The sequence below is a fragment of the Nelumbo nucifera genome, chromosome 6 (assembly GCF_055504915.1).
Source record: "Nelumbo nucifera cultivar China Antique chromosome 6, China Antique-T2T, whole genome shotgun sequence".
NCBI classification, from domain to species: Eukaryota; Viridiplantae; Streptophyta; class Magnoliopsida; order Proteales; family Nelumbonaceae; genus Nelumbo; species Nelumbo nucifera.
This window is the reverse complement of record NC_142654.1, coordinates 26,748,230-26,775,492: the sequence shown is the minus strand read 5'-3', so window position 1 is coordinate 26,775,492 and position 27,263 is coordinate 26,748,230. Positions and strand designations below refer to the sequence as shown.

Below are 27,263 nucleotides of genomic sequence, written 5' to 3'. Positions count from 1 at the left end.
TCCTTTCCCTATCTTTTCCTTCAAACCAAATATAGCTTAAAAGCTTAAGCTTTTAGGTGATGTCTCGGAATATGTTTTTATTATCCTCACATGGCCCCTCATTCAAAAGTCCATTGGGCTTGAAACTTGGATAAACCTAGGCCCACCGTATCTTATGCTAAAATTTAATTAAATATGATGGAACGACAATGATAAAACATTAGACCAGTTGGTCGAATAGTTTTGATACCATGTCATTCAATATAAATGCCCCATTTGCTTTTTGGTAATTTACTTATTTGGGTAAATGCAGCTACCTGGGTAAGTTTTTCCTAGGAAACACTTACCCGGGAATGATCATTTTAGCCATGTTCTTTTATTTCTCATGTAAATAAGGCAATGATCATTTTAGCCATAAAAATCCATTATTAAAAAGAGCAATTTTGTCTCATTCAATTGTTGGCAACTTTCCCCCTTAGTGGGAAAGTTATTTACCCACCTAGGAGATGAGTATCATTTACCCGGATAAGTGATACCCAGGAAAATAAACTTTCCCTGGTCGTCACATAAATCTAAAAAAAGAACATGGAATTCTCGGTCATGGGAACCAAAATCCCATTAACCAACTTTCCCCCCTCTCAAAATCCAAAAAAAGAATGCCCCAAAAAATTTAAGCTACTAGGTGAGGTCTCTAAAATAACTTTTTATTCTCTAGCATCTATGCACCAAACACCACTTCAAATTAATACTTTAAACCTTCGAGTTAATGTTAGACTGAAATGTTATTGGATAATTTGGATCCAATTTTTTGTCACTAATCCAATTCAATCCAATAACGTAATGGTTTATTTGGATTCTGATTGTGTACAATCAAAATTCTATCTGACTGTCTATAGAGGATTCTAGATAGGGACGGCAATTTCCACCCTACCTAGTGGGGCTTTTTTTTTTTGAAAGCAAATTTTAGGGTGAAGACGGGTTTTGGGATTTTACAAGTTGTACAGACACATGCCAGTGGGATATGGTGGTATTAGACTAAACCTGACCCTCCCCAACTTATAAATTGAATTTACTAAAACACCCATAATTCTTATAATTAAATTGTTTTTGTAACGCATGTGAACTTATATGTTAGATTAAACAATGTTTTGAATATTAGGTGAAAGGGTAATTGGTAAAATGTATTTTTATATGTTTCAATCAAACAATTGAAAATTTTGATGTTTGTTCATATTATTTTGCTTGTTTATTACTTTATATATAATAGAAAATTAGATGCCCGTTTGAAACCCAACCTGTGCCAACTTGCTGAAAACCCACTCAAATGTGAATAGGGTTTTGCATTTTCATGTGATGCTGGTTTGGATTCTGAAAATCCAACTTGCTGTGAGTGTTGAATAAGGTACATGTTGAGATATTTGGGGAGACAGAAAGAGTCTAAAATTTACAAAACCCTCCCATTCTGATATTCTGATATGCTACAAACAAGGGTGCGTTTAATGGGCTATATGTAAACACTTGAAATGGAACCGTTTTATTTATTTATTGCATAGCATTTGAGCCCACACTATTATCATCCGAAATGCATCCGATTCATGTTGTTAAGGAAGAAATGAAATGATGGGAGTCCCTTACTTCTAAATCCTAAAATATGGCATTCCACTGTTTTAAATACACAGCACCCCACTGTAATGTTTGAAGATAAAAACCAGAATAAAATACACAGGCTCATATCAATTGCTTTCTGGAACTGTTTGGAGGGTTCTTATATGTAACAAGATAACTTGGTTGGTGGTACCAATAAATGTTTTGTTTATCCTTATATGTGACTCATCGTGACGACATCATCAATTTGATTGAAATTGTCTTAAATTCCCTTGTACAAAAGTGCACGAATCAGGCATGGAAGAGATGGCACAGTATCAGTCCGTGATGCACTCAACCAGCTTCTGCTTGTCCTGATGATAAAAATCCAAGACATTTGAGTAGTTAAGAATTGAAAATGTTAGAAGGGAATCCCATGGGCCATGGCTGTTGCCTTCATCACACACTCTGAAGCGATTGTTCCCTCCCTTCTCTGCAATAGATTACCTTCACATCAACGATTGCTTGATCGATTAAATCACCTTGTCGAAGAACACCTTCCTGTTTCCTCTGGTTCTTTATTTCCCTGTAGAAATATTGTTTTTGCTTTGGATTCTCGTTGAATGTTACAATTATATATTACACCAGAAAAAACCAATCCTTGTTTGACAATCACACAGTGTATGGTCTGTTCATGCCAATGCCAATGTTTTAAAAATTGACCCCGAATCGGAATCGTTTTATCCACCGGTTTTTATGTTAGCGGTTTGGCTGTTCAGTTCAAATAGACAGTTCGTTCTGATTTAAAAAAAATAAAAAATAAAAATAAAAAATAACAAAAAACTGTTGTCTGGGCTGAATGACTTGACGGTTTAATCGTTCAGGCCAATGAATTATTGACCAAGTCAATGATTTTTGACCGAGGCCCATGTTAAGGGTGAAATGGAACTGATTTTCTGAATGGTTCCCGAACCAAATGGTCCAACCATCTAAGTTAACAAATGGTTTGAAAACACTGGTTCATTCATATTCTTTTCTAATTAGCACATAGTTAGATGTCAATGGTATTTCCCTCTTCAGCAGAATAACTCACCAAGTGGCCTAGGTTAATTATTTTACTGGTCCGTGGTCTGTGGCTACTTGCTTCCCTTCTCTTGGCCACATTCTTTGCTCCAGTAGGGATGTCAACGGGTTAGGTTTAACACAGGTTTGCCTCAATCCTAACCCAACCCTACAGTGCCTTAATCCGAACCCGAGCTGACCTGTCTTAAAATACATAATTTTTAAACTCGACCTGACCCTATAGGGTCTAACTCTAACCCGATACTGATCCGACATGACCCATATCATTTCAATTGTATTTTTTAACACATTTTGAAGACCTAAAATCCATTAATTTAAGTTAGAAAATTGTTCCATATAATCTAAGATGTTACTTTTCCCATTAAAAAAAAAGAAAAAAAAATCAAAACCAACATGTAAATAAATCTTAAACTTTAAAGCTATAGAGTTAGAAGTCAAAAAGTTATAAAAATACTTTGTATATATGCAGAATATCATGACCCAGCGGAACAGGTCAACCAAAATCCAAAGTTGACTTGAACCTGATTTAGATTGAATAATCAAAATCCTAAATTGACCATAAAACCAAATATGTTGACCCTAATCTGACGGAACAGGGTCGGGCCAAACTACATTTACGATTTAACCCGACCCATTGACATATCTAGACTCTAACAATTGCTTGTTTGTTAAGCAAAAGCAGACATGCAAGCAATAATATCATATTGTTGTACTATCCTAGCTGCTAACAAACAACATCCTTTTATATTCCTTGACACTTAAGATTTGTTCAGAATTGAAAGAAAATCTGGAGATTTTACTCACAAACTCAGACAAACTCGGTATTTGGTTGTATATTTTCAAAAGAAAGATGGAGAAAAGGAAAGGCAACTTGCTGAGTTATGTTAATTTTATATTTATGGACCAGCCGACCAGGTAGAAGATACCTAATATATGTCGGTGAGTATAATTGTGGAAATACATTTAAGAGCCCAAGAACTGGATGCATTTAAATCTGAAACAAGTGGAAAATATATAAAAGAACATAGGTTCTTGCACATTAATTGAGTAAAGCCCAGAAATTCTAATGCCTTCAACTCCGTAACCTTTATTTTTTATTTATTTATTCTTTTTGAGAATTAACCTTTATGTTATGTTTGGTTTGAAGGAAAAGATAAACTTATATAAAATTTGTAAAAGTTTTCTTATCTTTTTCTTCCTGTCCCTATTTTTTCCTTTAAAACAAATATAATCTTAATGAAATAATCATGGGTTAAGGCAAAAACCAGCGCATTAAGAATTCCTTTTTCTCCTTTTTTTTTTCTTTTTTGCTTTTTTGCTTTTTGGCTTTTTGGTCTATGTAGATGTGTTGGGGAAAGGGGAACAAGGTTAGTGGTAAGCAGTTGGGGGGGGTGAAGGAACCCCTTTGCAACCCAGGTCAGTGTTATCAAATAGCATTCATTTTCTTTTTGAAACCTCAACTAGCATAGATGATGGAGGGTCCCCACATAAAGTTGATTGAACATTGAAGCCAAAACAACTAAACAGGAAATAAATTACACACATGCAAATCCTTCGTGTTGTTAAGTCGTTTCTTCTTTCTGGCCTAGGTGGTAGGAAACAACGTAATGTTAGTAGTTGACAGTTGCGTTATATTTTTAGTGTTTGAAACAAAATATGCTAGTCATATTAACTAATGTTTAGAGAATATTGGACCAGGCATAGAATTGGAGAAGGGAGAAGGTTCATGGGTCAGAAGTTCGACAGGGGTTGAAATAGAGGTCGGACCATGATAATGTGATAGATACATATATATACTATACATCACAAAAAGACTGTATAGTATATAATATATTTTACAAATTTTAAAGTATTTAAATACAGTGGATGGATGATAAGATTCTTAATTTTTAAAACAAATGATTAGGTTCAAGTCTTTTAACTTGCTTTCTTTAAAATACCTTTATAGTAATGTAATATGTACAATAAATAGTTACTACTTAACACAAGTAAAGGGGTGGATTAATCTTAATTAAGTAATCTCTGAAATGAAAGGTATTTGGTTCAAATCTTATTAACAACATTTTAAAATTTCACTTATGTATGGATCCGGGCAGTTTCACAAAGCTAGGACCGGTTCATTGGTTTCTTGGTTAAACCGACCAATCAGCCATCTTTTAATGGGTTTTGAACAAACCCGATTTTTGGGGTGTGACTGAACCGGTCAAGGCCCCGGGTTACGGTTCAACCGGCCGCTCCGGTTTAATTTTCTTAACATTGATATTAACAAGCTTTTTCTTGTCTTTTTTTTTCCCATTTTGTTAACTCTTTCTGTTTCTAACTCCAAATTAAATTCCTCAAGTAGACTTCTGCATCTAAACATCTAATTGATTAGCTCGGATCTCCTACCCACAAGCAGATCCAGGATCGGCTGTGGATTACTCTTCAAAGAATGTTGATAATTGAGGTCAAATCCATAGCTAGCTCGCCTATATAATACATAGGAATCGATCGAATCCCACAACATCCCAGATCAGCCATATAAGTGTAGTTAGGGCTGGCCTTGGATTATTGGTTAATTAGGGCCCCAAGCCTATAAGGTCCTGTTTGTTTTTTGGGAAGATAATTGGGTAAATGTATTTATTCATATTCTTTTATTTTTCAGATAAATAAGATAATGACTGTTTTAGTCTTACAAAGTCATTATTAAAAGGGGTAATTTTGTCCAATCTAAGTGTTAACTATGGTTTTCAAAACCAGACCGCAAAAATTGGAAACTGTTTTTCTTCAAAACCGTTGATTTTGGTCAGCAAACCGCTGAGCCGGCCGATTAACCGTTCGAACCATTTGAATATTTTTCAAAATTTTTTTAATTTTTTTTGTCGGTAACACAAACGGTCGAACCGTTTGAACCTGTAACCGGACCCTTGACCAGTTTGATCACCAGATAGGTTTTAAAAACTATGGTGTTAACAACTTTCTCCTTGGGTATAAAAATTATTTACCCACCTAGCTAGAAGATATGTATCACTCTTCCTGGTAAGTGATACATAGGAAAAATAAATTTTATATAGACACCACATAAATCTAAAAAAAACAAACATACGTACAAGATGGTCAACATGGTCAAGATCATTAAATGCCTTTATCCCTACATGTCACTCGACATGATCTTTTATCATAAATAATGCCATGATCTGTTTATTACGCATACACTTTCCAAAAACAATTAACATGATTTGCTTTTAAGCTTCCATCCGAGAGCTGTGCTGTCCCAGATTTTGTGGCTACCCGCGGCACTTGGGGCCTTTGTCGTATCAAATCATCTACAACAATAACAAAGACTATAAACCATGGTTACCTTAGTCGATACTAGATAGAGATGCTTACTGTTTGGGCTGTTTCCAACATGTGTCGTGGCACCAGTTATTAGCTTTGGTACTCTGTTTGATAGCATAAAAAAGGGAAAAGGGAAGCCCATATACTTTTAGGAGTACTGTGACACACGACACTTAGGTCCTATGCGATCGATCTCTTTTGCCTTTGTTTGATTTTCGGGACAAGACTAAAAGCTAATAACCCATTGCAAAGGCGCCAATTATTAACACCAGATATATCCTCAACATCAGCTGGAGGATCACATAAAAACAGCAATGATGATTTTGTATCATAGCCATGCTAACTTATCAGCACACCTATTGAGGTTGACTATTTTACATTAAATTGATAGTTTTTTAAAAATTTAGGTCCTGCAGTGACATAGATTATTTTTAAAATTTAATGTATTAATATGAATTTTTCTTTTTAAAATATAACAAAAATTGCATGATAATCAAGAGCCGGGTTTCAGTCGGCTTCTTTCAACCTTCCATTGAGAATATTTTCCCATGAAATAAAGTACATAAGTATGGAGATATTCCCAATGCAAAAGCTGTAAAGAGTATTTTCCCTGCACTGACTGAAGCTGATCTTAATAATTAGGAGACCATCTAGGATTTCTTCAACAACACTTCAAAGTTCAAACTGTTTATGTACAAAATGGTATATTTCCGTTGCCGGGACTCGAACCCGGGTCTCTCGGGTGAGAGACGAGTATCCTAACCAACTAGACTACAACGGAAAGAGGCCTTTTCATTCCAATAAGCTCTTATAAAAACGGAAAGTAGACACAGTCGACAAATAATATGTAGGAATTCTCAAGCCAGCCAAAAAAGAAAAACAGATACTATTAATTTATCATCTATTCGAAGCTGCCACAGGTATTAGATAAATGTTTGGATTTCTGCTATTATTTTTTAACAGAGGTTGTTGAATATCAATGGCTTATTACATGGAATTCCATTTTTTTGGAACCAGTTGAAGGAGTGGGCATTATTGGTGGAGAGGAAATAATAAATTGGGGTTGGACTGGGTCCATCCATTTGGATGGATTGAATGGACCAATAAGACATATTGGATTTGAATGGACTGGATGGACCAATAGAACATATTGTTTTGGACCGGGTCTATCCATAATGAATTTATATTGGATTGGGCCAATATAACATATAGAAGATTAGAACATAGGTGTCAATGGACCAAGTTTGAGTTAAAAAACCAATCTAAATTAATAAGAACTTGAACAAATTAGATAGTCTCTAGACCAGTCCAAAATAATCATTGGACTGGATTGGACCAGGTCCAATTGTAATAGACTCACATTGGACTGGACCGGATTGGACCAAATCCAGTCCAATTGACACCCTTACTGCTGAGGGCCTGTTGCCATCTGATCATTGGCCTTGGGACCAACAACCATGGACTATGTTGTCGCTTTGGTCAAACTGTCAATCGTAATACACATTCAAATACATACATATATACATTAGGCATTCTTTTTTAAATTAATGATTATTAATTCTGTACTGGAGGTGTTTCACCATCTTAGAAGATTGAAGAGAACTCTTAAAGACTCTCCCACTGTTCTGTTGAATATGTTCGTAGGCATGGTAATGGGGTAGCCCCATACACCATCATCTTTTCTTTTCTCTTCTTTGAATTCTGATTGTAGCTTTGAGCAGATAATAAAAATTTGCTTTATTAGCCAAAAGAAAAATAATAATAAGAAGCATCCATTTGACATTACAACATTGGACGGGATTGGGTTGGGTTGGAAAATGAACACCTTTTCTCTTGCAGGCAGAGCTACCCTTCTAAACACATCCATAGGTACGATGCCACAGTATGTGATGAGAGCTTTTAGAATTCTAAAAAATGTAGTTGAGGATATTGACAGAAAAACAGAGAGAGTTCCTATGAAAAAACGGAAGGAAAATGGATAAGCAAAATCAAGTGGAATACGGTATGCAAAATGGAATCCAATGGTGGGTGGGGTATTAGAAATTTACATTGGGTAAATACTGCCTGCATTGCTAAGTTAGGGTGAAAAATCCTTACCAAGCCAAATAACTTATGGGTGCAAGTAGTTAGAAGTAAATATTTAAAATGTGAGTATATTTGAAATGTCGCCAAAAACCAAGAAAACATTTCATGGGCTTTCTTGTAGGGATGACAATTTTTCCCATTTTTTTGATCCTCGTGGAGATCTGCCCCGAATGGTGCGGGGATGGGGATGAATTTTCATTCCTGTTAGCGGGGATGGGGAGAGCACTCCCCGCCCCACGGGGACCCTCATCCCCGCCCCATGGAATCCTCACTAATATATATATATATATATATATATATATATATATATATATATGTTAAATATGTATATATGTACACATATATCGATATATTAATATTTTCAAAAATATGGTTGAACTTTTTGTAATAGGATCGTAAATTATAATTATTTTATTTTTTATTTTTTTTTATTTTTTATATTTTTTATATTTTTAAATAAAATAAAAAATAATACAAAAATGATTAACATTATTACCACTCGAACCTGGGTCTCTCGGGTGAGAGCCGAGTATCCTAACCAACTAGACTACAAGGGAATTAACTGTTTGTTTTCTTTCCTTCCATAAAACAAATATTCAATGCCATACATAAAAATACTATTTTGAGATGGATAATCGTGGTAAAGTTTGAAAATATGTTTCTTTCCTCCAGAATTTTCAATTGGCTCTTTCCTTCCCTCCCATTGTAACATTCTGACTAGCAACTTCGAATTGTTGAATACTTTGATCTATATAATTGAAAAGTGAAAACCATTAGGAAAAGCTGAAGCCAATCGTTTGCGGTTTAGATTTTGCAGAAATTGTGGGATAAGTGTGCACCATGCACCGCAAATCAATTACTGACCACTTCGAACTTTTTGGAAATTGGACTTAATCAGAGTTTCGGATTGGATTTGGATTGAAAATAACACATATAAGTGGTAGACCCACATTGAGCTTGGGCTTAATCAAAGTTTCAGATTGGGTTTGGATTGAGATTAACACATGTTGAATCCCATTCGTTGACATTGTAGCATTGAAATTAAGGGAGTGTTTTTGTAATGTAGATGATAAATTGGGTGGTGTGTTTTCATTCACACCACACTCCAACAGAATAGTTGATCTGTGATGGAGAGTGATTTGACCCAACCTCGTAGCACGGGGACATGTGGGTACAACCTAGCACAAATGACAACTCAGCGTGGCAGTCTGGCCATAAATCGGCGTAATGAACTCGCCGGAGCTCGGCGATACAACTCGGTGGGCGTGGCAACTCGCTGAGAAGAAGCATCCAGCTTACCCCGAATTCTCCCTAAGGGAGGAGCGCCCCGAGCTCCCTCCATGCGAGGACTCCCGAGCTCCTCCCTGCAGGTCCCGAACTCTTCCTTCCTGAGAAGGGAACACCCCGATCTACGGGTAAGTATCCCGAAGTGGAAGCACTTCGGGACAGCCCCATCAACACTCCTGCCCATACTTACCTAAGGCTCGCCTCAAGCATAAGCACCTCGGCGTACCCCCAGCACCCCAGCGTAAGGCAGATCAGCGCAAAGTAGCTCGGCAATCAGTAGGAAAGATTTGCCTAACAATAGTACCTACCGAATTTGGAGGCTGCGCCCACGTCTCTTGTAAGGTGCCTGCCACTTCTGCCAGATGTGGCACACCTGACAAGTTCGTACCCTGCAACGGCTGCCCGCATCCGCCACCTCGGCTCTAGTAGTAACGGCTGTGGCAGAGGCGGTTATGCCTGATTTGAGTGATCCCCAATATAAAAAGACCCCGACCCTCGAGGAGCCAAGGTACTAAACTTGCGCCATCTCACTCTTAGCTCTCTCTTTGTATTTTTCAGTTCTCTCAGAGTTCTAACTTAAGCATCGAAGTGTTCCCGCCGGGTGAGCTCCCCGGGAATTCTTCACCTTCTGCTTCGTCTCAGGCACTGTCCGTCACCAGCTAGGAGTCAGGTTTCTGCTAGCTAGGAGTGCCTGGATCGCGCAACATCATTTGAAGCAGTTTGTGGGAACCGCTTCAAAAAGCCTTCCTCCAATCTCTACAACTCTCAAAACTCAGCATCCATGGCTTCCTCTAGCAATGCCGGACGAGGTGCAAACCGAAACACCTCTGAGGAACAACCCCAGCTTCCTACTGTCTACATTGGACAATTCACTGTCTCCCTCTCTGTGGACGGAGTTCCCAGTCTAAATGTGCCTCAGACAGTGGCACCAGTGAACGTTCCACTTCCCTCTACGATCGGAACAACCTTCGTTGAACCCTCCATCATCCCTCCGGTGGCTAGCCAAAGCCAGCTTGAGGACCTTATGCAATGCATGCGAGCTATGCAATCTCAAATGCAACAGTTCCAATAACTTCAACTTTATCAACAGCAAGTGCTGCACCAAGTTTCCTAGTATCAGTATCAACAGCAGTTTCCTCCACTGCCTCAGGCCCAGCAGCCGCTCTCTCTTCGGCATCCGCCACGCAGCAAGCCAAGCCCCGCTGCCGGAATGTACTTCCTTCTCGCCGTGGAGAGACCTCAACATCATCTCACGGCGGGAAAGAGAGACCAACTACCCCTGCCTCACAGCCCGCAGTCAGGTCGGGAGACTCTCAGCTAGTTAGGCCTGCGTCGCCTCTGCATTCGCAGTTCGAACTCCCACTTGCTGAAAACCAGTTTGAGGTGTTGGTCGTAGACTTGAGGCAAGGCCCCTCGGTTCGCAACTACCAATAGCAGTCCGAGCCCCTCCCTGGGCCCATCGAGCTCGGTAATACCGAAGCCAACAGCACCAACGCCGGGCCAACATGGAAGCAGCGGAGGCGCCGCCGAGCTCGCCGAGCTCCCACTCACGATCTTGTCGAGCTCCGTGGCAAGGAAGAGGTAAGCTCGGGCGAAGTAAAAGTTACTCCACTTCTTTTAGTTCCTTCTCCTCTGTCGCCAGAACTTCTTGTTGTTCCTATGCCGAAGGACTTCAAGCTTCCCCCACTGGATAAGTATGACGGATCCTTCGACCCGAACGACCACGTGGATGCCTTCCAGTCCCAGATGCACCTGGCAAGGGTCAGTGAATCCTGTATGTGTGTGGCTTTCTCCACCACCATCAAAGGGGTAGACTACACATGGTACCGAAACCTTGCGCCCGGATCGATAAGAAGCTGGGCGCAGTTCGTGCAAGTCTTTGTTTCCCACTTTGTTACCAGCAAGAGATGCCCAAGAACTCAAGAGAGCCTCTTTGGCATAGTCCAGAAGGAAGGGGAGTCCATCTGAAGTTATATCAAGCGGTTCAATGACGCTTGTTTGCAAATACCCGATCTGGACCCCGCAGTTTGGCTCACTGCGGCTAAGCGAGGCATCACCCATAAAGAATTCAAGTGGCACGTAGTTGTTAATCAACCCAAGATTGTGACCGAGTTCCTCAAGCTCACAGATCAGTTTATAGGGACGGAGGAGGAGATCAACCAGAAAGGTGAACAAGCCCTTGAGAAAAGAAAAAGGGAGACAGAGCCCCCAACTCAGGGCGATAGTAAGAAGAAGAAGAACCGAGCTCGGGGGGCAAGGGCAGGACAACCTTTCCGAGCTCCAGCAGTAGAAAGGATGGACTACACGCCCCTGAACGCAAAGCGGGCCGAGATCCTTATGGCCATCAAGGACGCCCTGTATGTGAAGTGGCCACCTCGGTTGAAGGCAGACCCTAATATAAGGAATAAAAATTTGTATTGTAATTTCCATAAAGACCACGGTCATAGTACCGAAAACTGTAAAAACCTCTGCGACGAGATAGAGGAGCTCATTCGTCGCAGATACTTGAGGAATTTTGTATAGAATAATAATAATAATAAAGCAGGTTGGCAGGGGGAGCAGAGTAGAGATGCTCCCGAACCCAGCAGGCAGGCAGAGCAACCGCTGAGGCAGCCCTCGGAAGAGAGACCAATTCAGGGGACTATCCACGTGATCGTCGGAGGTTCGATTGTCGCGGGCTGCACTTTGGCTGCAGCTCGGACATCGGCTCGCGAGGCCGCTAGAGAAGAGCAGAATCCCCCGAAGCGGCCAAGGACGGAAGACCCGATCTTCTTCACAGAGGACAACGTGCACGGGGTCCACTACCCCCATGATGACGCGCTCGTCATAAAGATAAAGATTAATGATTTTGAAGTCAGCCGTGTCCTCGTCGACTCAGACAGCTCGCCGGATATCCTTTTCAAAGCAGCATTCGACCAGCTCCAACTCCAAGAAAGCGACTTGAAGCCCGCGCATACTCCCTTGGTAGGCTTTAGCGGAGAGGAAGTCAGGCCCCTAGGAAGGATTACAGTACCTGTGGAAGTCGGCACCTGGCCTAGCATAGTGAGGCTCAACCACGACTTCTTAGTGGTCGCAACCCCCTCCCCGTACAATGCCATAGTAGGTCGGACGATCACCCATGCCCTACGTGTTGTGGTCTCCACTTACTATTTGGCAATGAAGTTCCCCATAGACTTCGGAATCGGGATAGCGCGGGGTGTCACAAGTGTTAAGTTGTCGCCCTCAAAGGGAAAGCCAAGGTGGCCGACGACCTCGAGCTGGAGCGACCTGCGGAGCAGTATGAGGAGTGAGCTACACCCACAGAAGAGACTGTCTCCATCCCAGCATCGACAGAAGACTCAGCTCAGGCACTTCAGATCGGCGCTTCTATTGAGGAGCCTCTGTGATCCCAACTGGTAAGTTTCTTACTTAAAAATTTAGATGTTTTTGCTTGGTCCGCGGGAGAGATGCCCAGCATAGACCCCAACAGGAGGTCGGGAAGCTCCTCGCAGCCGACTTTATCAGGGAAGTCCACTAACTGAGTTGGGTAGCCAAACCCCGTTCTGGTAAAAAAGGCTAACGGTAAGTGGCGCATGTGCGTCGATTTTACCGACCTAAACCGAGCTTGCTCGAAGGACTGCTTCCCACTACCCAAGATCGACTGTCTGGTGGACGTGACCTCAGGGCATGAGTTGCTGAGTTTCTTAGATGCCTATTCGGGCTACAACCAGATCAGGATGGACCCAGCTAACGAAGAAAAGACTGCCTTCATAACCGAGCTAGGCCTGTACTGTTACAAGGTCATGCCCTTTGGGTTGAAAAATGCAGGGGCAACCTTTCAGGGACTTGTAAATAAATTATTTGAGCCATTAATTGGCAGGAAGATAGAATGATATGTAGATGACATGGTCGTCAAAACCCAAATTTCACATGATTTAATACAAGATTTGCATTCAGTTTTTGAAATTCTGCGGAAGTTTAATATGAAATTGAATCCGAATAAGTGTGTCTTCGGTGTCACCTCGGGTAAATTCCTAGGGTACATCGTCAACTGGTGCGACATTGAGGCTAACCCGGACAAAATTAATGCTATCCTAGAAATGAGACCACCCCGGAAATTGAAGGAGGTTCAGAAGTTGAACGGCCGTTTAGCTGCTTTGAGTCGTTTCATGTCCAAGTCGGCAGACCGTTGCCTACCTTTCTTTAAGGCAAGAAAAAGCAAAGGCTTCGGATGGACCGAAGAGTGGCAGCTTGCATTCGATGAGCTCAAAAAGTACCTCACCAGCATCCCAGTCTTAACCCGACCCGAAGAGGGTGATGCTTTAGAGCTGTACCTCTCGGCAAGTGACGAGGTGGTCAGCTCGGTACTAACAAGAGAAGTAGATCAGGTCCAACGACCTGTCTACTATGTTAGTAAAGTGTTGTAGGGAGCAGAGATGAGGTACCCAGAGATAGAAAAGCTAGCATATGCCCTAGTCATTGCAGCTTCGAAGCTTCGTCCGTATTTCCAAGCTCACACCATCATCATCCTTACCAACAAACCTCTAAGGCAAGTCCTGCTCAAGCCCGAGGTCTCTGGAAGGTTGACGAAGTGGGCCATCGAGCTTAGCGAGTACGAGCTCCAGTACAAACCGTGAACTATAATCAAGGCCCAAGCCTTAGTATATTTTGTCGCAAAATGCACCTTTAACTTCGAAGTCCCCAGGTCGGTCGAACACGAGGCCCCCAGCTCGGGCGAGCCCGAGGTTCCCAGGCCGGTTGAGCTCGAGCACTGTGAAGTAACAACCAGCGCGGGAATCTCTCCTAGTTAAACCAAGCGCGAACTAGGATGAGGAGCCCTGGATCCTTCACGTAGATGGCTCGTCAAACTAGCAGGGCAGGAGAACTGGGATCGTTCTGTACGGGCTAAGCGGTGTGAAACTGGAGTATGCGCTACTCTTCTAGTTCGCAGCATCCAACAACGAAGCAGAGTACGCGACGTTACTAGCCGGGCTGGATATAGCAAACAAAGTGAAAGCCAAGCACATTATCGTCTACAGTGATTCTTAGCTCATGGTCAACTAGGTTACGGGTGAGTACGAAGCTCGCGACCCAACCATGATAGCTTACTTAGCCAAAGTAAGAGGGGTTCTACTCAACTTCCAGTCACACTTTATCCAGCAGATCCCGAGATCGGAGAACGTTGAGGCCGATGCCCTTTCCCGGTTAGCCAGCACTAGTGGTAACACCATGAGAACCGTGTATATAGAGAACTTACCTCGGCCTAGCATTCTCCGAGGGGGCAGAGGAGGTTGCTCCTGTCGTTCAAGCAGAGCCGAGCTGGATCGATCTACTCGCGAGCTTCCTGCTACATGGAACCCTCCCTGCAGATTGTAATTCCTCTAGAAGGGTAGAGCGTTAGACAGCCAAATACGTCATGATAGACAAACAGTTGTACCGAAGGTCCTACACGCTCCCCTATCTGCGCTGCTTGTGACCCTCTGAGGTTGAGCTCATCCTCCGTGATACTCATGAGGGCTTGTGCGGCGGACACTTGGGGGGCAGGGCCCTCGCCCAGAAAGCTCTGCGACAAGGGTACTACTGGCCAACGATGATGGCAGACACAACCGAGCTCATTAATAGATGCGGCAAGTGTTAGAAGCATGCCAACATCCACCACCAGCCTACTGCCGACCTAAAGTAATTTACTAGCCCGTGGCCATTCGCACAGAGGGGGATTGACATACTCGGGCCATTCCCACCAGCAACAGGGCAAAGAAGATTCCTAGTGGTAGCAGTCGATTATTTCACTAAGTGGGTTGAGGCTGAACCCCTCACAACAATCACAACTCGGAATGTGCATAACTTCTTTTAGAAGAGCATAGTGTGTCATTTCGTACTACCTTGGGTACTGATCTCTGACAACGGTAAGCAGTTCGAGAACATCAAATTCTAGAACTGGTGCCAAGACATGGGAATTCAATAGAACTTCACCTCGGTGGCACACCCTCAAGCAAACGGTCAAGCGAAAGTCACGAACAGAGCTATCCTCCATGGAGTAAAGGCATGCCTAGACCGAGCTAAGGGACTATGGGCAGATGAGTTGCCCAACGTATTCTGGGCTTATTGGACCACAGTAAACACCGCAACAGGTGAGACTCCCTTCAATCTCACTTACGGCACTGAAGCAGTCATCCTAGCCGAGATCGAGGTTCCCACGCTTCGACTAGAAGCATATGATGACAAGGAAAATGAAGACGAGCTACGCACCAATCTCGACCTACTTGATGAGGTACGGGACCTCGCATATATTAGGACCGCGGCCACCAGCAAAGAGTAGCTCGGTACTATAACGTAAAGGTCAAAAAGCGGAACTTCCGCGTCGGAGACCTGGTTCTTCGTAAAGTTATGGTGCCTAAGCCTGGTGTTGGTAAGTTTGGCCCTAATTGGGAAGGACCCTATCGCGTAAAGCAGGTGCTCGGGGAAGGTATGTACGAGCTCGAAACCCTAGAAGGGAAACATGTACCTTGGGCATGAAACATTGTCAACTTAAGGAAATATTACCCATGATCGCCGAGCTGAGTGAACTACAAATCGCTCCTAGAGCCTAAGGGCCAAAATGCTGAGCTACTCGGCACTATAAGACCCAGTCGCCTCTTCGGCATGGGCAGACTCTAGGAGAGAGTAGCTAAAGTCACTCGCCCAAGCCAAAGGGCTAAAATGCCGAGCTAACCAAGGGTTTCGGCACTGCAGTGCATAGTATGCCAAGGACGCAAGCAGCTCGGGTATGGACCCTACGGCACTTAGCCCACCTTGGCATACTACGGGTTCGACCTGCTTGGGACAGCCAACAAGTCAAGTACTGGAAGACAGTTCGGGCATATGCCTTACTATGTCGCTCACCTCGGTGTACATTATAAAAACCACCCCTACAAGGTATTGGGAGACAGTTCGGGGAGGCGACAGTTGAGAAACCCTACTTCGTGCGTTTAACTATGATAGCTCGGATAAAGCAATCATTTCGGCAAGTAACAATACTTGGCAAAAAAACAAATTCCATTAATGGAGAGTTCTATACAATGAGCTCGATAAAAAAGAAAAGAAGAAAAAGAAGAAACTAAAATTGAGCTCGTAGGCTCATAGTACAAGGATAACTATTTTGGCTCATCATTTCTGATCGGGACCTCCTCAGGAGCTTCGGGCAAGTCGGTGACATCCACCTCATCATCGCCACCCTCTTCTTCGGAATCTGGATCCTCTGTAGCTTGTCGGGCTATGCCACTCGTGATCTGTGAAGTGGTGATGGCACTTGTGTCAAGCTTGGGGTATGTGTGCCTTATCAACCACCTGCTGAGTTTGAAGCCCTTACGATAGGCCTCCCCCAGCACGGTGTCAAACCGGTCCGACTTGACATAGTCTATGACGGCCTTGACCATGGCCTCCTCTATGGCCTGGGTGAAGATCTCGGTCTTCTCCTCGATGTCAGCCTTGAGGAACTCCACCTCGTGCTCTTGGACTCCCTTATCTTCCTTGAGGCCTTTCACCTCTAGCTCTAAAGCCCCTTTGCCTGCCTTGAGGGTGTTCACCTCGCTCTTTAGCTCATCCCTCTCGTTTGCCAGCTCCTCCTTCTCCGCCATCATCGCCTCGATGACATTCTTCTGAGCTGAAGCATCACTCTCCAGTCGATAGATTTGGTCGCGAGCTGTCCTCAGATCGGTGTGGGCTGTGCGAGCCGAGTTTTCGGCAGCTAGAGCCCACTTCAGGTGCCTCTCGGACTGAAGGGTCAAGGCGTGCACAGTGGAGTTCACCTAACCAAAGAGGATTGGTTAGCACCGAAGAGATGTAAAAAAAGAGAGAGAGAGAGAGAGAGAGTAGGGAGATAGGGGGAGAAAGTCTTCATAACTTACCACCATTGTGTGGGTCGCAGCCCGGGCTCCGAGTTGAGTAGGAGTGAGGTCGGTCCAAACAGAGACCTCTTCGGCATAGACAGCCCCTTGCTCTTTCGAAGGCTGTATTGAGGAATCAGGATGCTCTGGGTTCCCTCTTGACTCTTCGAGCTGGAAATGGCCGTCTTGGCTGTGCGAATGGGCTCAGCAGAAGCTTCAGCCACTGCATCAGCGGCCTCGGTGGTGACCTCGGGCTCCGCAGCTGCCTTTGGAGCAGGCTCTGCCGATGTCTCGGGCTCCCGAGGCGGTAAGATCTCCTCCAAGTCGATGATTGAAGGAACGTCAGGGAGCTTAGGCTCAGAAGTAGGAGCCTGCAGAAGCTCGGGCTCGGAAGTGGGGCCTGCGGGGACTCGACACGGGCTCTCTTGGTAGCTCTCTTCTTCCTCCCCTTCATATGGATGAAGAGCCTCTCTCCCTTGAGCTTCTCTTCTTCCTTGGGTCCTGCAATAAAGCTCGGCGTCAGTAACTCAAAGGTACAAACCACAAAAGGAAATTGTTTTAACTCTAGGTAAGACGACCTACCCGGGCTTAAGCCGGCCTGTATGAGCTTGCTTTCGGCGATATAATCCTTGTAATTAAACCCGAGCTCAGCCCATGATTGGAGCATCTCCCTTGTCTTCTTGTCCAGGATAACGCTGGGGTCTTGAATAGCCGCCCTTCAATGAGTGGGGAAGGGCCACCCCGCGGTGTTTTGGATTACAAAGTAGTCCTACTTCCTGGCCGGGACTTGCAGTTACTTGAAACCCGGGCGAGGGGACAGGTAGTAGGCCCACCTGTGCTCGGGGAGAACGCTTGAAGCGCTTTTCTTTATTGAGAGGATCGAGCAAAAAATATCTAAGTTCAAAGGAAGGACGTACTCGAAGCAATGGGATATGGTCTCGATCATGTTGCGAACGGAGTTTGGGTGAAGTTGGTCTATTGTGACGTTTAAGTGGTTCATGACCTCTATGATAAGAGGGTGGAAAGGAAGATAGAGCCCGACTATAAGCTACTCCCGAAAGATCATGATCTCGTTAGGACCGTGCTCCCATGGGAAGTTACCGGCAGGAAGACTGTAAGTATACTCCCTAGGTAGATTGTATTGCCGGATGAGGTATCGGAGCCTCTCCAGGGTCATCGTGGAGGGACCAAACCTATCTGGCATCCGACCTCGGTGAGAGGTGGACGCCAGATTACACGAGGCTTACATGCCTCGTGAGACTGGACTTCAATGGGGTCACCCTGAGCCGATGAACCCACCTCGAGCTCATTCAGTTGGCTATCGAAACTAGACATAGTGGAGAAAATGAAAACGAATTGGAAGGAAAGGAAACTGAAAGAAAAGCTAAGGAGACTCACCAAGGAAAAACGACCGAGCTGGAAAGAATTGACCCGAGCTCAAGACGAATGATGAGAACTTATGGTGAGGGAAAAATGACCAGGACCCTCGCTATTTATAGCCACGTGACCCCCGAGGCGAAATCGGTTTAGCGCGTTTTTTGACGCCCGCGGAGTCCATAGATCGTGTTACGTCCGCATGTAGACTGTACGCGACCTGGGTTGCCCTTGATTGAGCCGAGCAATGAACTGGTTCAGAACCCCCAGCTCTTCCCAGCGGACTCCCCGCGCTGGGTCAGAACCCCCAGCACGGGGAGTGGGGGGCAATTGATGGAGGGTGATTTGGCCTGACCTCGTAGCTTGGGGACACGTGGGTACAACCTGGCATAAGTGACAACTCAGCGTGAAAGCCTGGCCATAACTCGGCGTAATGAACTTGCCGGAGCCCGGTGATACAACTCGGTGGGCGTGGCAACTCGCCGAGAAGAGGGATCTAGCTTACCCCGAATTCTCCCTAAGGGAGGAGCGCCCCGAGCTCCCTCCAAGCGAGGACTCCCGAGCTCTTCCCAGCGGTCCCCGAACTCTTCCTTCCTAAGAAGGGAACACCCCGATCTACGGGTAAGTATCCCGAAGTGGTAGCACTTTGGGACAGCCCCATCAATACTCCTGCCCCTAACTTAAGCATCGGAGTGTTCCCGCCAGGTGAGCTCCCCGGGAATTCTTCACCTTCTTCTTCGTCTCATGCATCGTCCGTCGCCAGATTGGAGCTAGGTTTTCGCCAGCTAGGAGTGCCTGAATCGTGCAACATCATTTTGCATCATGGACAAAAATGTGTGTACTGATCCATATCACACCTTAATGGGTGTTCTACAAGGTGTGGCATATTTCTGTCCACATCTTGTGTTTGACTCCATATATCTCAACTACAAATGTGAGATTATCTATGCCGTTAATCATTAAAACATAATATTTTATTTTTTAGAAATATATATAATAGAAAATTTTTAATAAATTACAAAAAAATTAATAATTAAAAAAATAATATTAATAATATTTAATAACAAGTAATGATATCAATATTAACTAAAAATAGTAATAATAAATATTAATATTAATAAAATGATTAATCAAATAATGTTAACAATAATTAACATTATTAATAATAATATTTATAATATTTGATAATAATTAATAATATTGTTACTAATTACTAATAATTAACCATGATTAGTAATATTCAAAACTTATTAATTAATAAAAATATTACTAATATTGTTTTATGAAGTTATTGACAATTTGACACTACTACTATTTATTTATGTAAAATAATAAATAATAAAATATACATTTATCCAATTGAATGTTATTACTTTTTCCATGGTTTTCAAAACCAGATCAGATCAGATCAGATGGTCGGACTGGAAAAACTAGAAACCAGTCAGGTCAACGGTTAAAACGTTGATTTGGTCAACAAACTGCTGGCTCGAGCAGTTGAACCATTTGAACTGTTCAATGGTTTTAACCGTTTTTTGTTTTTATTTTTTTGTCAAAACAGGCTGGCCATTCGGTTTGAACGGTTAGACCAGAAAATCCGGGAACTGGTCAAGTGACCAGTTCCGTTTTTCACCAAAATCAGATTTTGGCCATAAAATGTTGATTTGGTCAGCAAACCATTGACTCGGGAGGTTGAACCGTCAAGGTTCTACCAGCGTATCAGGTGAATCGATACCTTTTTTTTACTTTTTTTTTTATTTTTTTTAAACCGGTTCAGGGGGCCGGTTTAGGGCTCCTCCACCCCCCTGAACCAATCAGACCCCCAATACACCCACTGTAGGGGCATATCGGAGAGGTCCTGGAATGATATGTATCATCCGTGATGGGCCGATACGTGTCGACACTTTGAACCTTGCTCGAACCGTTCAATGGTTTTGACCGTTTTTTATTTTTTCTGTTAGAACGGGTCGACAGTTTGGTTCAAACGGTCAGACTGAAAAAACTAGGAATCAGTAAGGTGACCGGTTCTGTTTTTTGCCAAAACCGAATTTTGGCCAAAAAATGTTAATTTGGTCAACAAACCATTGACCCAGGTGTTTGAACCGTTCAAACCATTCAACCGTTTTGACCGCTTTTTATCTTTTTTATTTTTTCTATATTGACAAGATAACAGTGGTTCAATCCCAAATAAACATCTGTGATAAAAAAATCTAGATGAATATCTATTCAAATAGTTGATGAACAAATGTTCAATGGGAGAACAAGAGCTACAATGGTTTCTTCAAAAAAGAGCTACAATATTTATTAGGATGGAATAATGATGCGAAGTAGGGAATCAATGGCTTTAGAATTTTTTACCGTTGTGTGGATTCCACGTTCTTACCCGTGGAAGAGATTTTGCGATATAGTGTGGAGTGTTCCACGAGATATTGTGGTTCGGTCCACACCATACTGAACCGAACGATGGAAATGACTATAGTATGTTTTGAAACGCAATATATCGTGGATAACCACGATGGAAATGACTATATAGCTAGGTTTGGTTGAGCAGTACTCCGTATGGGACGTGTTGGATTCTATTTTTCTTCTCATTTTAGTTAGGATGGGTAGGCCTCGATCTGAAATTCCATCCAAACCAGATTTGTTGACATCCTTGGATGTCAGGATTAATCGCTTTTGTAGATTAATGGAGGTCTGTAGAATTTCCATCTATTGTGGATTAAGTGGGTAGATGCAATGGAAAGAGGAGCCTTAGATATCTATAAAACTTGTGTGCAAAGTTAAGTGCAATTTGGTTGTAGTGATGTTTGAAAAGCAAAAAAACAAAAGCACTGTTGAAATTCATAATTTTTTATTTTTTTTCTGATATTTAAATATAGTGAATGTTGTTCCAACGTATGAATGTTGGGTTCTGTGAAATGACAGTTAAAAAAGTTTGTCAATGAGTAGTAGAACATTTGATATTAACAAAATATAGAAAATGGTTAAAAATAAGAAACATATTAAAAAATTAATAAATAAAAAATAACTAGTAATTATTAAATTATTACTAATTTATAAATTAATATATTAATCAGTAATGTATATCAACAATTATGAATTAAGCTATTAGCATAACCGAACTAGGCCTAGCTTACTCATCATTCTTGATGTATCAATTTTTTGCGCTAAGTACCTCGTTATTCAGTCTGCTTCCTAATGGCCGATGATTCAGAGGTCGAAGTGGAGAATTTTGCTGGGTGAGGACCTAGATACCAAGCTGACCAGGCCGAGCTGGGAGTGGGCTAGGTGCCGAGCTGACCAGAGGGCTGAGTTGCATATTAGGCGCCGATCTGACTAGGCCGAGCCGGGGGCAAGCTAGGTGTCAAGCTGACTCGGTAGAGCTGCAGATAAGGTGCTGAGCTGCATTGATTGTTGAGCGTTGTAATTCTTTAGAGACCTGCAAGGAATCAATGTCAGAGCACCCGAGGTGGCTAACCTGACGATGTCGCTCCGATGCTTAAGTAAGTACTCTCATAGTAGACTGCGAACTAAAAATCATAAAGTATGAGAGCTAGAATATGCTTACTTGCCCCCTATGCCATTGGGGTTGGTGCCTTTATATAGGCATTGTTTGGCGTGGGCTTCACGCACCGCATCCGAGATTTCCGCAAGGTCGTCTAACTGGTTCGAGATTCTCGGAGGCAACCGCCATGCACGTTGACCACCCTCTGGAATGTTCGGTACGTGGGCCAACTTCCAAGGATCATGGGAGTGCTGGGATATGAATGCCGAATTTTTCGGCGAGCACGTCTCGCAGGTCGCCACCTGGACCTCAATCAGGCTGGCATGCCCTCAAGGGAGGTCGCTCCTTGCGTCGAGGTCACTTCGGCTAGTGATGAGGTGCTGCAGGCCGGCCCTAGACGAGGTGCTTCTAGCCGACCTGAATTGTGGTCGAGGTCGCCAGTTCAGCGCATGTGCCAGGTTGCCAGTTCGGCGCCTGTGCCAGGTCGCCTGGTTGGCGCCTGTGCCAGGCCGCCAAGTCGGTGCCTGTGCCAGGTCGCCAAGTTGGCGCCAATGCTAGGTTGCTAGTTCGTCGCCTATGCCAGGTCACCAGGTCAGCGCTTGTGCCAGGTCGCCAGTTCGGGACACCATCATCTTGGCTAAGTTGTTGCCTAAGTGGTTCCGGGTGTCACCTAATTGTTCCGAGATGCTATGTGTCACAATGTCATTGGAGGGCCAAATCCGCCCTCATCAATTCTGATTGCTTGTACACCACAAAATTTAGCAGCTCCAGACCCTAAAACAAATCTATACTACTAATAAAAGAGCAAATTGCCGTATTTTTTAGACTTTTCATTAGACATTTTACTTCTTATCTAAGCAACATACGGGCATAAAAAAAGGGCATATATGTTCTTAACTCTCACTCCAAAATCTACCCACTTATAACAGTTAAGAAACTGCCCACTTATAATAACTATTCAAAAACTATCCACTTATAACAGTTAAGAAACTGCCCACTTATAACTATTCAAAAACTCTCTTTGAATTGTAAATACTTTTGACTTAGAGATACTTTCATGTGCAAATGCATGTACATGTTTACTAGTAAAATATAAAGGGATAGTGGGACACCATAAACATCACTCATTCTTTCGACCACATCAGGGGTAGGGGTGTCAAAGGACCGATTTTGGATTAGACTTGTGCAAATAAAAATTAATTTGGATGGATTTGACGGACCAACAAGACATATTGAATTGGACCAGTCCATACTTAATGGCCCAAAGTATTTATTGGATTGGACCTAGTCCATCCATAATGAATTTATATTGGATTGGGTTGGATTGAGCCATTATCTGGTCCATTGATAGAAGATAGGAATATAGGAGTGAATGGACCATTTTAGGTTAGAATTAATCTAAATTAAAACAAATTTGAACATATTATCCAAACATTGAATTGGAATGGTCCAAAATGGTCCCAAATATTCATTGGATTGATTTGGACCTGGTGCATTTGTAATATCGGACTCACATTAGACTGAATCAGATTAACCAAATCCAGTCTAATTGACACCCCTAATAAGGGGGTCACATATATACAAGGGGCATTAGCCAATATTGATCCCTGGTTTTGGGAGGGTGAACTGATGGGTCTAACCTAGCATTTTCTTTTATGAAGTAGTTGCTCTTAGCCTTTGTCAATAAATAAATAAAAAAGAGAAAAAGTAGCTGCTGTTAGACTTGAAATTCAACATTTAAAGAAAATTAAGAGAATGTGTGATTTCTTAGTGTGTGTTTTATGAAGGTGGTACTTGGCTAAAATGTTTTGGATTTTGACAAGTAATATTCTTTGGGTTTGAAAGAAAAAAGAGAGAACAGCTTACGGTTGCTTTTGATGACATATATAACATATGCAATCATGTATTGACCTCCAATCCTTAGTGAAGAAGAGACTTATCTCTTCTCTCCTGGGCCATAATTGAAATGACAAACCACATAAACCTTGTTTTTTATTGTATTTTTTTACATTTTCTATCTAGTGTTCTTTGTCATGATTTTACATCCAAGGATAACATTTGAAGCTAATAAATATACCTAAAAAAAGGCTTTTGGTACATTTTAAAATTGGTGGGAATGCTTCAATAAACAGCTTCTGAAAATATTTAAAAATTTTTACTTTTGAGCTCTTGCTTGGAAAGGCTTAAGCTTTGGTTGTGTTGCTTTATTTGAACTGCTTTAAAGAAACTTTTAGGGGGTGTTCTTTTTTTGAATTTTGGGAGGGGGAAAGTTGGTCAATGGGTTTTGGTTTCCATTGACCAAGGATCCCATGTTCTTTTTTTAGATTTGTGTGAGGGCTAGGGAAAATTTATTTTCCTGGGTATCACCTAGGTGGATAAATAACTTTCCCACCTAGGGGGAAAGTTGCCAACACTTGAATGTGACAAAAATGCCCTTTTTAAAATGGTCATTGCCATATTTACATGAGAAATAAAAGAACATGAGAAATAACTGTAGAAAGAACTATACTACCATTAGAACGTTAACAAATCCAACCATGAAGTGCTCGTCATGAAATATTGAGAAATTAACCAAATTAAATCATTAATTATACTTATAAATAATATTTTTTAAAATTATTAAAAATATTATAATATTCAATTTAATAATGGGTTTCAAATAGTTAAAAAAAGAGTTTTGAGGCAGGTGTGTTGCACCGAATCATTTATCCATTTTGTCCACAACATGAACCGGTCCCAACCCCGAGATAATGACAAAGATGAGAAAATGCTCTATGGATCGTCCCTATCTATATTATATTGTGGACGAGGATGGTTCATGTAGAGGTGGATTCGAGTCAAGCTGAGCCGGATATTTGGCTATTTGAGCTTGGCTCGCTGAAATTGTATTAGGCTCGAGCTGACTTGAGCTTGAGTTTGGCTTTGTTCAAATCTCAAAAGTTTGAGTTCGGTTCGGCTTGAGCTTAACTCCAAGACAAGTTTTTTTTCTAAAAAATAAAAATTATACATATAAAAATATTTTTTATTTTATATATAAAAAATTAAGAATTATAGAAGTCATTTATTATCATACATATAAAAAATAAAAAATAAACATATTAAAATGTTTTTATTTTACATACAAAAATAAGAATTATAAAAATTATTTACTATTATACATAAAAAACAAAAATATTATATATAATAAAAATTATTTATTATACATATGTATATGTATATGTATATGCATGTATGTTTGTATGCATATAATAAAAAGTTATTTATTTATTATACTAGGCTCGATTAAGCTTGCGAGCCTCACGAGTCGAGCTCAGCTCAATTAGCAAACTAGCCTATATATTAGGCTCAAGCTTGTCTTGAAGCTCGATTTAAACCGAGCTGAGCTGAGCTTTTCAAGAACCGAACTCGAATAACTCGTGAAAAGTTCGGCTTGTGACCACTCCTAAATGAAACTAAACGCTACCTTATTGGTATGCAAAACAGCCATGTGACAACCATGTCATGCTTACATCCAAAAATCATCTGTTTTGAAATTGGCATGTCTAAAGGGGAGATTTCTGCTCGTTCTTGTACCATGTATCAATTCTTGATTCCATGAAAATTAATGGAATGCAATCCCACTTGCTTTTCATTCTAGAACCAACTAAAACCCAAATGCAGCCACAAACAAAACAAGCCCTTAATTTGGTGGATGCAAATGACATGCTTGTCCATATATTTTGGAAGGTTTGAATGCTAGGGGCTAGCTTTTATCTTTCTAAGGTGGGCGTATACCAACACCTTATAAGTGAATATGTGGAGAGCCCAAATTGGTTGTTATTCATTTGAATTTTGAAGGATTGTAATGGATTTAGAGGTGAGGAAATGGGTAAGAAATCTGGAACCAACCTTGGATTGGCCTTGAATCGACCCTATCCGATCTGTTTTAGGGTAGGGTCTGGTTCCAAATTCTTGAAACTAACCCCCTCCTAGGCTGGTTCTAGGGTTAGGGGTTTATCCTACTTGAACCGACCCAATGTACTAGCCTTGGTAGAATCTACCATGAAATAAACCCCAAAATACTTTTGGGGATGTGAAGATTTGAACCCAAGCACTCATGGTTACAAAGACCATGCTCTCACTTGGCCATTAAGTTACTTTAAGTGATTTGTTCATTTGTTTTTGATGAGGGCTAATTTGGTCATCCAATGACTTCATGACACGTGGCATCTCAGAACATTTGGGTGACACCTTGGCACCACATAAGCATATCACCTCAGACACTTTATAATTGCATTAGTAACCTTTGGGCCACCTTGGTAGACTGAACTACGAACAGCTAGGTGGGGCCTCAGGTCAGTGAGTGATAAGACCTGCATCTACCAAACTACCTCGGTCCCATCAAGACATCAGGTCAGCATGAGAGAAGACCTGCTTCTGTTGACCTAACCTTAGTTCAACTAGCAACCTGCCAGATTTCCCCCTTGAGTGAGTTATTGTCTCCGACTTCTCCGAGATCACGACGCTCGACCGTTAGACTCGTCTATCCGCATCAGAGTTGATTAAACAAACCTTATCCCTCTGTATGGATCATGTATTCGACTGAGAGATCTCCTCCAAAATTGGTGGGCATGGTTTCCCAGAAATCTCGGGTGTGTTATAGGAAGCTCTTGATACGCTTATATAAAGGCATCCCCTCCCTTAGAGAAGGTATGCGAATGATTCGGCTCTCAAATGCTCTAGCTATCTCGCTCTCTATCTCTCTCCAAAATCTTTAATTCGATAACTTAAGCATCGAAGTGCCCACCCTGGGTAAGGCAGCCCGAGCACTTTAATATTGTCTCTTTGCAGGTCGACCTAGCAAATTAGCCAACTCGGCATCCAAATCATCTTCCAATAGAGAGTTGCTAGATCACACATCATTAGTTTCTATGTTAATATTTGAATGTGTATAATAAGTAATGTAAAAGGTAATATTTACAAAATTTAAATTATAATTTTTGAACCATATAGTGATAGTCTACATATTAATTTATTCAATTTAATCAATAAAGATAATATAAGTTTTAAATATATATCATATTTATTGATAATCAAGTTTTTAGAAAACATATATATTTTTTTTCAAGGGGAGAGTAAACAAAGAATAGGTTCCATGGGTAGATCCTGGACCAACCACGAAACCACCAAGGCCAAAACCAGCCCTGAAATTGACTTTCGCAACATAG

The 27,263-nt window shown here is 41.9% G+C and overlaps 1 non-coding gene across 1 annotated transcript; it reads right to left on the bottom strand.

Annotated features, from left to right (window-relative positions):
• Positions 1-6,672: 6,672 nt before the first annotated feature.
• On the bottom strand, positions 6,673-6,745 carry TRNAE-CUC (transfer RNA glutamic acid (anticodon CUC)). The gene has a single exon. It is a non-coding gene; the product is annotated as a tRNA-Glu (tRNA).
• Positions 6,746-27,263: the final 20,518 nt, after the last annotated feature.